This window comes from Bos taurus, chromosome 26 (assembly GCF_002263795.3).
Source record: "Bos taurus isolate L1 Dominette 01449 registration number 42190680 breed Hereford chromosome 26, ARS-UCD2.0, whole genome shotgun sequence".
Lineage (NCBI taxonomy): Eukaryota > Metazoa > Chordata > Mammalia > Artiodactyla > Bovidae > Bos > Bos taurus.
The window spans coordinates 42362212-42375941 of NC_037353.1; the positions used below are offsets into that span (position 1 = coordinate 42362212).

Sequence of the window (13730 nt, forward strand, 5' to 3'; positions counted from 1 at the left end):
AATTGTGGTGGTGTTTGGGGACAGCATGTTTAACATGCCAACCCCACGTTGGTCCTTGTGAAATCGAGGTGACAGGGGTCATCTTCATCACTGCCGTCATGCTTCCATCTGACTCCATAGATTTGTGCCTCGTGTTCAGGGCTCTATTGATTACATAAAAGTATCCTGCGTCCTTACTTTTTGCCAGGAGGGGCGTATGAAATGACTTATTCATATTTAAAATGACCCACCATTTTAAAATTTCCCACCCACAGTTGCCTGGATCCTACTGACTTGTAAGTGATAGATTGTTAGATTGTGGTTGAACTGAGCTGAATTGTAAGCTTTTGATTTTGACAGTGGGTGGAGAACATGGGCTTTTTTCACCCTTTAGCAGACCATAATTAAATGACTAGACCTGAAAAGAGTCAACAGAGACTATTATGTCCACCTGTTTACCTGTAATTAGGACACAAAGGCTCTGAAATATGCGTGCTCCAGGGTCAGAGCTCCAGGCACTGTGAAGTCTTGGGAACCTGTCTGGATTCCCTGTCTTTTTTAAAAAATCAAAGTTTGCTGGAGACACCTTTGGGGCCTTCTGGTACCAGGCTTGAACTTGATTTTTACAGCAAAGGGGGCAGCTAGCGGCTCTTTGTAATCAGAGTGCTTTGTGGTTTCCATAAAAGAGGACCAGTTCTTCTGACCATGGGAAGAACAAATATGAGGCAGTGGTTAAGCATGCAGGCTGCACACCACTTAGACCTGGGACTGAATCCAAGCACTCACTTATTATTAGTGATAACATGCTACTTTACTTAACTTTCCCAAGCCTCAGTTTCCTTATCTGTAAAGTGGGCGTGTGATAACATCGGTGCTTTTCTCATAAGCTTTGGGAGGATAAATGAGTTACTGCAGCACAGTGCACTGAGCCTAACAAAACTTCTTGCTATCATTGTTGTCTGGTCTCCCAGAGCCAGTCGGGTGCCCTCCTGGAAGTGACCTTGACTGCAGAACTTGAATTCATTGCTCTGCTTCCTGCACTTTGGGCCTCCATTCATAATAGCTGGTTAGATGAGAACATCAACCTCTAAAGCTCAGACTCTTCTGATACGTGGATGAAAGCTGTGAATTTTATACCTAGGAAGAAGCACACAGCTGTATGTTTTAAGTGTTCATGGGGTTTTAAAGCCCATAGGTCCATCGGACCAGGTTTTGGAATCCCTGGCTCAAAGGAAATTAATCACAAAGGAATTATGGAGCGCTTCAATGAACCACATGAGCTTTCCAGGTGGCACAATGGTAAAGAATCTGCCTGCCAGTGTAGGAAACGCAGGAGATGCTGGTTCAACCCCTGGGTCAGGAAGATCCCCTGGAGGAGGGAATGGCAACGCACTCCTGTATTCTTGCCTGGAGAATCCCATGGACAGGGGAGCCTGGTGGGCTCCAGTCCAAGGGGTCACTAAGAATCAGACACAACTGAGTAAGCCCTCAAGTGCATACCAGTGCACAATGCTTGCCGTTTGGCGGGATGCAAAATGACATGGGCAGTTAGTACTTTTCACCGATCTTTGACTCTTTCAAAGTTGACTCATTCTGTGGATCCATTCAAAAAAGACTCATAGAAACACTTCTACTGGTTGATGGCAGAGTTTCTGCCCAGAACATCAGTTTGAGAACCAGGAATCATCATTTATTCCACAAATATTTATTGGATGTATTCTGTGTGAGGTGCTGTACAGCGAACAAAGAACACAGGAGCCCTGCCTTCCTGGGGCTTCCAGACAAGAGGAAGAATCTTAAATAAGCAAAGAGATGGGTAAAGAGGGACTGAAATGACATTCAGTCCCTTTATCTACTCCTATTCAGTTTTAAATATTTATTTATTTATATTTATTTTTGGCTGCTCTGGGTCTTTGTGGCTGTTGCTGGCCAAAATCTTGGCCTTCTCTGCCCACCAAAGCTGAATGAAAAATATGGAGACAGAGTTTGGAGGAAATAGAAAGGTGGCTTTTATCTCAGCTAGTGGAGAGGGGAAAACGGTAGGCTCATGGCCCAAAACAACTGTGTCCCCCCAGCCCCTATGAGGAGTCCAGGGCTTATACGGCAAGGACTCGAAGTCAGGAGTCAGTGATGAGGAGCAAAGGTGAGAAGATCCTGATTTCTTCCTCTTGGATTGTTTCAAAGACAGTCATAAACTGGTGACAGCAACCCACTAACTGAGTCTGGCTTTTTTGGTGGCTCTGCATCCTCCTTTCTGATAGGTAACTACAAGGGGAAGGGTGTAGTAGGGTAAACATCAGCTGCTGCTGCTGCCGCCAAGTTGCTTCTGTCGTGTCCGACCCTGTGCGCTCCCATGGACAGCAGCCCACCAGGCTCCTCTGTCCACGGGATGCTCTAGGCAAGAGTACTGAAGTGGGTTGCCATGTCCTTCTCCAAAACACCAGCTAGGGGATGTATTTAGCATAGAGTCAACGGAAATTAGCTTCGAAGTATAGCTCCTGCAGAGTTAGGGGGGCAGAAAAGCAAACTTAGTTACAGACATTCAGAGTTAGGAGCAATTAAAATTTTTAAAAAACGAGGAATGTTCAGGCTGCTCACTCTTCTCTTTATATTCTTTGTTCTCAGGAAAGGGAAAGAGAAAAATTCATTCCTCTTTTTTCCTTTTCTTTGCAACACTATGACATTATTTCTTTTGAGCTTCCTGGTCATTTTGCACTAGAAAAAAATTTAAGAGCTGTTTTTATTATGACTATATCTTATGTATGTACAGTATAGTCAAACAAGGCCAAAGTTTATACAGTAAGAGGAGAAATTCCCCTCATAGATTTACATGATCACTTTCAGAGCTAAGTAGTCTCCATATCTTTCTGCTTAGTGAGTCAGGCCTTTAGAGATGTCAGATGCATTTGCTGATATGACTGGTGGCTGGGAGATAATCTTGGCAGAGCAGAAAGCATTATAAAATAGTCTGAATCTCACAGTGAGAGCATGGGTTCTTGTCTGTTCTCCTGCACTCTTGTTAAGTCGAGTCATCTCTGGTGTTAGGTTTTAACATTCCCTAGCCTTGAATCTTTGTTTTAACAATGATAGAGCCAAAATCAAGTTCTGACCCATGTTAACCCAATCTATTTTTTAAAAAATATCCAGTTTAGCTCACAGTTTAGCTCAGGAAAGGAGAGAGAAACTTACAAGAAATTTGACAATGGCAAGATGGCATATATGAAATGTCAGGCAAGAGTATTCTCGGGTTCCATCAAAGGTGGCAGCTTGAGGTGAGTCTTGGGAGGCAAATGAGTTTGCAGAAGGCAAGCTGGCTCTTGTAATCAAATGAGAAGAGCTGAAGAAGGGTAAGCTCTGTTACTAGGACATGGTTGATCAGGAGGAGAAAGTGTGTGTGGAGGCAGGTAGATTGGGTAGGGGTTGTGGACGGCCTGGAATGTCAAACTTGGAAGTCTGTTCTGTAGACAATGGGCATGGAAGGTTCTCAATGTGTCTGGTGGTAGCTAGGAACAGATTGAAAGCTAGAGAATTGACTCAAACCCCAAAGAAGACAAAGCAAAGAGGTGAGTACTAGAGGTTCTGGATCCAGGAGAAATGGCTGTAGAGATGAAGCCAAGCCTCTTTCTACAACACACCTTGTTGTCCTTGTTCAGGGGCACACATGAGACCTGCCATCTCTTACCACATACCTCCACCCACTCTAGGCTTCCCTGGCAGTTCTCCCAGGGTGCCCGTCCTTTCTTTTATCTTCATGGCCTTGCACATGCTAATCCTTTTGTCTGGAAAGCCCTTCCCACCCACCCTCCCCACCCACCATCCCCTCCTCTGCTTCCTTACTACTTACATTTTTTTTTTTCGTGACTTGGCTGAGGTTTTACCTTGGTGACTAATGCTCTTTCTGTGTTCCAGTCCCTCCAGCAAGAGGCCTCTTGGTGCCAGCGGAGTCTCCTTGGTTACCTTATCACACTGTATTGTTATTATCTGCTTTATAATTCTCCCCATTGTATCTGAAGCTCCTTAAGGGCAGGGACCTTGTATTGTTCATTTTCAAGCCCAACACTTGGCCCAGGAGCTGACATGGAGCTGGCACTCTATTAATTCTTATTGAATGGATCATGCAAGTTAACTACTCAATTTTGTTTTCCTTCCAGGAACTGACTTAAATGAAAGCAAAATGTTTTTCTCTCCTGGTAGCTCAGACAGTAAAGAATCTCCCGCAATGCAGGAGACCTGGGTTCAATCCCTGGGTAGGGAAGATCCCCTAGAGGAGGGCACGGCAACCCACTTCAGTATTCTGGCCGGGAGAATCCCATGGACAGAGCAACCTCAAAGGCAACAGTCCAAACAAAATGTTATAAAGGAAAACTTCAAGGATGTCAGGGTAATGAGACTCTGGAACTATGGATCTCAAATGGAACCTCAGTGGGCTATGAAATCTTGGATAAGAGTCAGATAAACATTTAAAATGGTTTTTTTTTTGAATACTAAAAGATCTATTTTGTTAGGGGTATTGATCATAGGCTCAGTGAACTAAGCAGGGCATTTGACCCAAGGTAGCTCTTTCCCAGAAGACTTCCAGGGCTTAGCATGAAATTGGATCAGTGGCAGACGTGGGCATGAGTATATAAGAGAATACAGTCCGAGCAACAAACATTCTGATCAAACAGAGATATGGTGGTGATGACCAGCCGAGTGAATATCACGTTAACTGTGAAGGCTTTCATAGCATTCTGTTGTAATCTTTAGTGTTGTTTGAGTCTTTTTATTCTTCAAATTGCTGCCAAAAGTCTACATGGGAATCACTGCCCTAGAAAGAGTTTCTGAATGATGACCAGGCCATTGGTCAATAAGTAGCAGGTCTTACAACAGATACCAACAGGCGATATTAATGGACTTCTTGTTCTTTCAGTTTGATGCCATTTTTTCAAAGCAATGAAAGGTTTAAATCAAGGACTTCCTTGTTCTTTTTTTTTTGAAATCGTTACCCTTTGACAAGTTTTATAACTGTGTCTTGTATTAGGTTAATAATTAAATTGTTGTTTTTCAATAGACATCATTTTTCAGTCATGCTCTTAACTAATTATTTTCAGATTGATAAGATAAAGGGCACTGAAAGTCACAGCATGAAAACTTCTGCCTTTTATGATTTACCTGAAATTGCATTAATGGTTGGCTTTTAATCAGGGTTTGCTAACTAATAGCTTCCCCTTGACACCCCTCTCTTTTTTTTAAACCACTCTTCTATATTTTTTTATTTTATTTATTTTATTTTATTATTTTTTTTTACTTTACAATATTGTATTTGTTTTGCCATACATCAACATGAATATTATGCCTGCTTGATCTGTGTCTGAGAAAACCTGCTAAGATCCCTCAGCACAATTGTGTTTTTATTACTTTCACCTTCCAATTGTATCCGTTTTTACTTAACGCGTTTCCAGATTATTTTGGTCAGTTCAGTTCAGTTCAGTCACTCAGTCATGTCCGACTCTTTGTGACCCCATGAATCGCAGCACGCCAGGCCTCCCTGTCCATCATCAACTCCTGGAGTTCACTCAGACTCACGTCCATCGAGTCAGTGATGCCATCCAGCCATCTCATCCTCTGTCATCCCCTTCTCCTCCTGCCCCCAGTCCCTCCCAGCATCAGAGTCTTTTCCAATGAGTCAACTCTTCGCATGAGGTGGCCGAAGTACTGGAGTTTCAGCTTCAGCATCATTCCTTCCAAAGAAATCCCAGGGCTGATCTCCTTCAGAATGGACTGGTTAGATCTCCTTGCAGTCCAAGGGACTCTCAAGAGTCTTCTCCATCGAAAAGCATCAATTCTCCGGCGCTCAGCCTTCTTCACAGTCCAACTCTCACATCCATACATGACCACTGGAAAAACCATAGCCTTGACTAGATGGACATTTTTGGTGGAATGTTTCTTTTATTACTATGTAGCATTCTACCTTATCTATATTGATTTTACTATAAGTTATATCATGCTGCTGCTGCTGCTAAGTTGCTTCAGTCCTGTCTGACTCTGTGCAACCCTATGGACTGTAGCCCATCAGGCTCCTCTGTCCTTGGAATTCTCTATGCAAGAGTACTGGAGTGGGTTGCCAGGCACTCCTCCAGGGGATCCTCCCAATCCAGAGATCAAAGCCCTGATCTCCTGCATTGCAGGCAGATTCTTTACCACTGAGCCACCAGGAAAGCCCAAGTTAATATCATATTCTATTACAAATTAATACCACCATGCAAACTATGGTTTTAGTACTTCTACAGTGTATCTTTTCTCAGTATTTCTATGTCAGTTTGTTTTAGAAACAGTTTTACATGACTTTTATAGACAGGATATAGCTTCATTAAAAAAAAAAAAGAATGGATAGTCTGTTTCTATTGAAGAGTGAACATAACCTATTTACATTTCTTGTTATTTCTCATATATTTAAACTTATTTTAAGCATTTTCTTTTACGACTGGTGCTTTCCATCCTTCTTGTTTGCATTTTTTTTCCATTCCTGCCTTCAATTAGATTGATGAAATATTTTCATATTGCCTTTTCCTCTTTTGCTGATGTAGAAGCTATAAATTCTGCATATTTTATTTTATTTTTGCCTTTAAATGTCTAAGCTTAATACATAATTCTAACTCTTTTTAGAAAAATATAAAGGTATATAGTTCCTACCACCTACCATCTTAATGTAACAGCTATTGGCATTTTGACACTTTCTGTTCAAGGTATATCTATTTACTATGTTTTATAATGTGTCTTCAGGCAGTGGTGTTGTCATAGCTCACTACAGCTACATGCAGGTTTACAAATACTTTATTGTGGATGTCTGTTGTCTTGAGTGTTTGCCTTCAATTCTTTTGATGATAGTTTTCCTTTTGGCTCTGGAAACTGCTTCATCCACTGGGACAGGAGTTCCCATGTTCTTAGAGACCAAAACAACTGGCCTTTGCTGATTGGCTCAGTGTGAGCACTGGGACTTAAATTCAGCCAGTCAGAGTCCTTCCTCGATTTTTTTTTTTTTAATTGGAACTGAAAAAAAAATAAAAAGGCTCATCCTTTCTTGTCCCTCACACTGTGATGGGTCAGCTATGACACAAGGACTATCAGCATGCTCCCTACAGTCCAGGAGTGGCCCACTTAGAACTAGGAAAGGAACCATGAAATCTGCTAGATGGCAGAAGGTAAATTCATATCACAAGTGGACCTGAGAAAAACCACCATCTATAATACTCAAAATGAATTTTTAAAAAATCCCAGATGACAGTTTTCATTTAATATCCAGCTTCTACCTGAATCTTTTTTTGTTCTTGGCCTATGTTTGTGCCTGCACACCTATGGGCATGTGCTAATTTAGGGCAAGGGTGCCTCTCAGCCAGCCTGAACTTGGACCATCCATTCCATTCCTGTTTCTGCAGGAAGTCAGAGGGAACCTCACCCTTGCAGTACTGGGACAAAGAGACACTTCCTTATTTGGGGCAGGGTTTAGCAACTTTTATTCTCATATCCTTTGTGTTTTATTTCCCATGAAAAAGGATAGCTAAGAGTAGTGGAGCCTCATGTTTTAAAGGTTTTTCAAACCAAAAAAGTTTTTTTCTCCTTTAAAACTTTGAACTTTTTATTTTGTGTTGGTATATAGCTGATTAGGGCTTCCCTGGTAGCTCAGTGGGTAAAGAATCCTTCTGCAATGCAGGAGACCCTAGTTTGATTTCAGGGTTGGGAAGATCCCCTGGAGAAGGGATAGGCTACCCACTCCAGTGTTCTTGGGCTTCCCTGGTGGCTCAGCTGGTAAAGAATCCCCCCACCATGCAGGAGACCTGGATTTGATCCCTGGGTTGGAAAGGTTCCCTGGAGAAGAGTGTGATCTTCATGGACAGAATCCCCATGGATAAATCCAGGGGATCTGTGCATGGGGATCTCTTGCCTGGAGAATCCTCTTGGACAGAGGAGTCTGGTGAACTACAGTCCATGGGGTCGCAAAGAGATGGACATGACTGAGTGACTAAGCACAGCGCAGCACCTAACTGATTCACAATGTTGTGGTAGTTTCAGGTTAACAGTGAAGGGATACATGAACTCCCCTCCCATCTAACCTGCACATAACATTGAGTAAAGTTCCATTTGCTATACAATAGATCCTTGCTGGTTATCCATTTTGAATATAGCAGTGTGTACATGACCTTCCCAAATTCCCTAACTGTCCCTCCCCCTCAACACTCCCTCTTCCCCGAAACCATTAGACTTTCGTTTTCTAAGACTGTGAGTTTCTGTTTTGTAAGTAAGTTCATTTGTATCATTTCTATTTAGATTTCACACATAAGGGATGCCATATGATATTAAAGTAATATTCTAACCTGAAGACTTTGGGACAGATATGTTGACTTCTTGTGAGTCCTTTCTTGTCCAAAGATTCCTGGATATTACACACACATGTTCTGTGATGAACATGGTGTGGTTGGCAAAGCCCAGCCCAGTGCCCTGACAAAGGCCCCCTAAATGCACCCCCTGAAACTTTGAGTGTTAGTTCCCAAGCTCTTGATGACCACTGGTGGCAACCCCCTGGACACAGCTGAAGGCGAAGAAAACCAGAGTGGGATTGATAAGGAAAGCTGTGAAAGACACGTGGGGAGGGCTGCCTGTTTCAGGCCCAGGCCAGCAGGACAGTAATCAAGATGGAGACAGGCAGGTACCAGTGGAGGGTGGCCTCAGGCTGGCTCTTTGGCAGGCCCACACTTGAATATGAGATGGGGCTACCCAGATGTGGAGTAAGCTGATGACAGGTTGAGTACCGAGACCCCTAAATCAAGCCAAGGGCAGGCTAGGAGGTCAGCTGCTTTGGCTCCAGAACAGCAGATTAAAAAAGAAAGGGAGGCTGACCAGGAAAAGGCTGGAAAAGACTGAGGCCTCACCATGTGGAAGGATCGTCCCTCGGGCACTGGCAGCTTGGGTGTGGGACTAAGGTGAGAGAGGGGAGTTGGGCAATCGGTGTTGGCAGCGGGAACAGGAAGCTGCCCCCCACTCCTGTGCAGCGTTTGCCATGGCCCCTGCCACACAAAGAGCACTCAGATAATCTGCCTCTTGTCCTGGGGCTTCCGGGGTGCGGTGGATTCTCACCGATAGGGCTGGCTCCGCCTTTCCGTAGCACACTCACCTGAGTGACCCGGGGAATAGCTTGGAAGCTGCTGGAGAGGCCTCCCTTTCCCTACAGTGGCCTCATGTGACCTGCCCTTCCTGGCACACGCGTTCCCCCAGCTGAACAGTCTCGATGACAAGCATCTCTGTCTGGCCTGCAGCAGCTGAGAGGCCTTCGCAGAGGCAGGGTGACCCGTGTGAGGCAGGAGAGCTTGGAGCCATTTCTTTGAATTTGGGTGTGTGGCTTGACTTCCCTGGAGCTCAGTTTTCTCATCTGTAAAATGGGGGCAGGAGAAGGTTTGGAGGTGGATGTTCGCTGAGGTCATTCCTAGTTCTGGGATCCTGAGACTCAGAGGGGACCCGGAATGGCAGATGGGCAGTTTCCACGCAGGGAAGCCAAGAGGTCTTGAAAACTTGAGTGAAGGAGCCACGCCTTCCTATGGGTTTAATACTGGGTCTTCCTGCTCTTCTGTGACAAGAACAAGAAATTTGCCTCTTAAATTTCTGTTTTTTGGCCAAAATGGAAAGAATGGTTTAACTAATCTAGAAAAGTAAAGTCAACTAAACCTTTGAGCAACCTGGTGCTTCAGAAGCCTGCTCCTGCTGCTCAGTCGCTTCAGTCCTGTCCAACACTGTGCAACCCCATGGGCTGTAGCCCGCCAGGCTCCTCTGTCCATGGGACTTTCCAGGCAAGAATACTGGAGTGGGTTGCCATGCCCTCCTCCAGGGGATCTTCCCGACCCAGGGATTGAACTCAGGTCTCTCACATTGCAGGTGGGTTTTTTTTTTTTTTTTTTTTTTTTTTTACCATCTGAGCCACCAGGGAAGCCCAAGAATACTGGAATAGGTAGCCTATCCTTTCTCCAGGAGATCTTCCTGACCCAGGAATCAAACTGGGGTCTTCTGCATTGCAACTGGATTCTTTAGCAACTGAGCTACATTTATCCCCAAATCACTAACAAACAATTTTTCAGTGTAATAATAGTGGGGTCCTGATTGAAAGTGTTGAAAATGTTAGTGGCTCAGTTGTGTACGACTCCCTGTGACCCCATGGACTGTAGCCTGCAAGGTTCTTCTGTCCATGGAACCTTTGTCCAGGCAAGACTACTGGAATGGGTAGCCATTCCTTTCTCCAGGGGATCTTCTGGATCCAGGGGTTGAACCCAGGTCTCCTGTATTTCAGGCAGATTCTTTACCGGCTGAGCCACCAGGGAAGCTGATGGATTCCTTTAAATGGCCACTTTCCCTAGTTTCCATACAGATAGGGTTCTATTCACACAGTGTGACTCATGAAGTTTAAAGGACACTTCTACTGTATGAAGAAAATATAATTAAAATCCTTTCTGGAGCCTTTTCGAGACTCATATATTCTTTAGGGGAATGGGTCAGAATCTGGGTTAAGATAGGAAGCCATTCATTTTATTATTTTGTAACATTTAAAAATCATACTTGTCCTTTAGAAAGTTGTTGTATAGTTGATACATTGAATAAACATACTCTATGGTGTAATCTTGGCTCAAATGTTAAAGAATCTGCCTGCAATGCAGGAGACCCTGGTTTGATCCCTGAGTCGGGAAGATCTCCTGGAGAAGAGGATGGCAACCCGCTCCAGTATTCTTGCCTGGAGAATTCCATGGACACAGGAGCCTGGTGGGCTACAGTCCATGGAGTCGGACATGACTGAGTGACTAACACGCACGTGGTGCAATCAAAACATTTCCCAGGTGGCTCAGTGGTAATGAATCTGCCTGTCAATGCAAGAGTTGGAGACACAGGTTCGATTCCTGGGTTGGGAAAGTCCCCTGGAGGAGGAAATGGCAACCTACTCCAGTATTCTTGCCTGGGAAATCCCATGGACAGAGGAGCCTGGTGGGCTCTAGTCCATGGGGTCACAAAGAGTTGGACACAACTGAGCACCAAGCAATTGATGCATTGAATAAACATAGTCTATGGTATGGTCAAAACACAAATTTATTTTTTGTCTTTGTCCCTTAAAATTTTTGTCAGGGTATTGTCTCCTGTTCCAGAAAGAAAACTTAGGCTGGTGCTCTGTAGAAGTGCTGGAGAGTGCTATGGCTGCTTTAAATCACAAACCAAAATTTTGGGGCTGTCAGACTGGGGGCCAGAGAAGATGTGGGCACTAAGCCTGGGGCTTGGACACTCGAGTTGCCCACCACTGAGTAAGCCAGGAGGCCTGGGCAGAATGCACGTCAAGCAAGACTTGTTTCTATAGTTATAGTGATGTCTGGTTGAGGAGGATCAGAATTAACATAGTATCCGTCAACCACAGGGCAGGGATAAGAGGTGGGATGGGGTGGGGGGAACCTGAGACCACCTAGGAAGAGCCTGGGACCTTGGTTCCATCTCAGGAAGCAGGGGGATGCCTGGGGAATGTTGTGAGTTTGTCAATGAGACTACTTCAAATTGATGCACAAGTGTAATTCATGACTCAAATTATAGTTTATTTCAATTCACTCTGGCCAATGGGTGTTGGCCTTCTCATCAACACTGATGAACAGGGGACTTCCCTGGTGGTCCGGTGGTTCAGACTCCGAGCTTCCGCTGCTGGGACCTGGGTTCCACCCCTGACTGGGGACCCAGGATCCCACAAGCTACAGAGCATGGCAAAAAAAAAAAAAGTAGTGAGTGGGAGATTTGTGATAGAATTTGATTGGGTTAAGAAATATTAACGTGGTGTTTATTCCATCTGAATATTGTAGAGCAATTATCACCATGGCTTGTGATAAAGCCACAAACATATTCTTCTTAAAAAAAACATTAAAATGAAAGAGTTTGGGGCTTCCCAAGTGACTCAGGGGTAAAGAATCTGCCTGCAATGTAGGAGACCTGGGTTCAATCCCTGGGTGGGGAAGATCCCCTGGAGGAGGAAATGTCAGCCCACTCCAACATTCTTGCCTGGAAAATCCCATGGAGAGAGGGGCCTCCCAGGCTATAGTCCATGGAGCCGCAAAGACCCAACTGAGTGACTGAGCTTGCACAAAGGAAAAGAGTTTATCTTCACATATTTTTCCCTTTCTAATAAAATGAAACATTTTGCTGTTTTTTTAAATTGGAGTATTTCTTTCATTATGAAATTATAAATGACCAGAAAATTAAATTTTTATCACTCGTTGCAGCAATTTGTCAATGAGACTATTTTAAATTGATGCACAGTGATAATTCATGACTCAAATTATAGTTTATTTCAATTCACTCTGGCTGCTGTTCTGTCAATACATTAGAGTTTTCTAAAGTAGTTTGTGATCAGACACTTACAGGATCTGGAAACATACCTCCCAGAAATGTCAAGGATTTTGACAGCATCTATGAGGTCCAGCTTAAGCCCTAAACTGCTCTAAGCCTCAGCTGATCCCTTGAATCCATGGAAGATGGCTTCAGAGAGCCACCTGGTACATTCACCCCCCAAACAGCACGGGTGACCTGTGAACTGCTGATGACTTCATTTTTGCCTTTTGAATAAAATGTATGTATGCCAATAATAACTCAAAACACCCAGTGATTTTCTAGCTATGAAAAAGTGAATACATAATGTAGATGAAGATTTGAACTTACACATGCCTAGGCACTGCCAGGTACCATCTCCCAAATCTTTCACTGTTATAGATCTGACTCTTATCTGTTCCCCAGATTCACGCTTTTAAAGGTCTTCGATTTCATCCAAGTCTTTTTAAATTTTTTTCTTTTTGGCCACATCGTGTGGCCTGTGGGAGCCTAGTTCCCCAACCAGGGATTGAACCCGCACCCTCAGCAGTGAAGGCGTGGAGTCCTAATGACTTGACCACCAGGGAATTCCCTGTCTTTTTTCTTAAAGTCAAAATCTTCCATGGTCTCTAAGGTCTCAAAGGAACTGAAAGGTTTCCACCTGTTACTTTCTGACGAGCCAGTGATTTTCCGTCCCCCTGGACTGTATGTTTCTCGAGGCGGGGGTTATTCTCTTCCTCCCGGTAGATTTCCAGACCCCTGCACAGTATGGCAGGTGTGGCCGTGCCTGATAAACAGGATGCTCCATACGTGCTGATCCACACAGTCATTTCTCGTTTCTTCATAAAAGAGGTCCCCCTTCACTGTCCTCCTCAAAACCCTGCCAGGACTCCATGTCCTCCTCAAAACCCTGCCAGGACTCCATTAAATGTAGGCTTCTCCGTAAGCTGTTTGAAGCCGTTGCCTTGCAGCCCAAACCACCTTTCTTTTGATTTCTTTATTCATTCGTTCATTTATCTATTTTTGGTGGTGCTGGGCCTTTGTCGCTGCGTGGGCTTTTCTCTAGTTCATGGCGAGCAGAGGCTACTCTCGTTGCAGGGTGTGAACTTCACATTGCACTGATTTCTGCTGTTGCAGAGCGCAGGCTCTAGGGCATGTGGGCTTCAATAGTTACAGTTTCTGGGCTCGAGAGCACAGGCTCAATAGTTGTGGTGCATGGGCTTAGTTGCTCCGTGGCATGTGGGATCTTCCCGGACCAGGGATGGAACTCATGTTCCCTGTATTGGCAGGCAGATTCTTTACCACCGAGCCACCAGGGAAGCCCCCAAACCACCTTTCTCCTGTTCCCAAATAAACCTGTTGCTGCAATGTGAATTTCCTTCCGTATTTGCAGCCAGGAG

At 44.3% G+C, this 13730-nt stretch overlaps 1 long non-coding RNA gene across 2 annotated transcripts in view; it reads right to left on the reverse strand.

Moving 5' to 3' along the window:
- Window positions 1-714: 714 nt before the first annotated feature.
- Window positions 715-13730, reverse strand: part of LOC100849037 (uncharacterized) — a 30437-nt gene continuing 17421 nt past the window's right edge. The window contains exon 3 of one of the 2 annotated variants that reach the window (XR_003032826.2): window positions 715-9577. This is a non-coding gene — a long non-coding RNA (uncharacterized lncRNA). Of the gene's footprint in view, window positions 9578-9899; window positions 11721-13730 lie in introns of those variants that run through there. The other variant, XR_009493016.1, reaches the window with a different exon arrangement.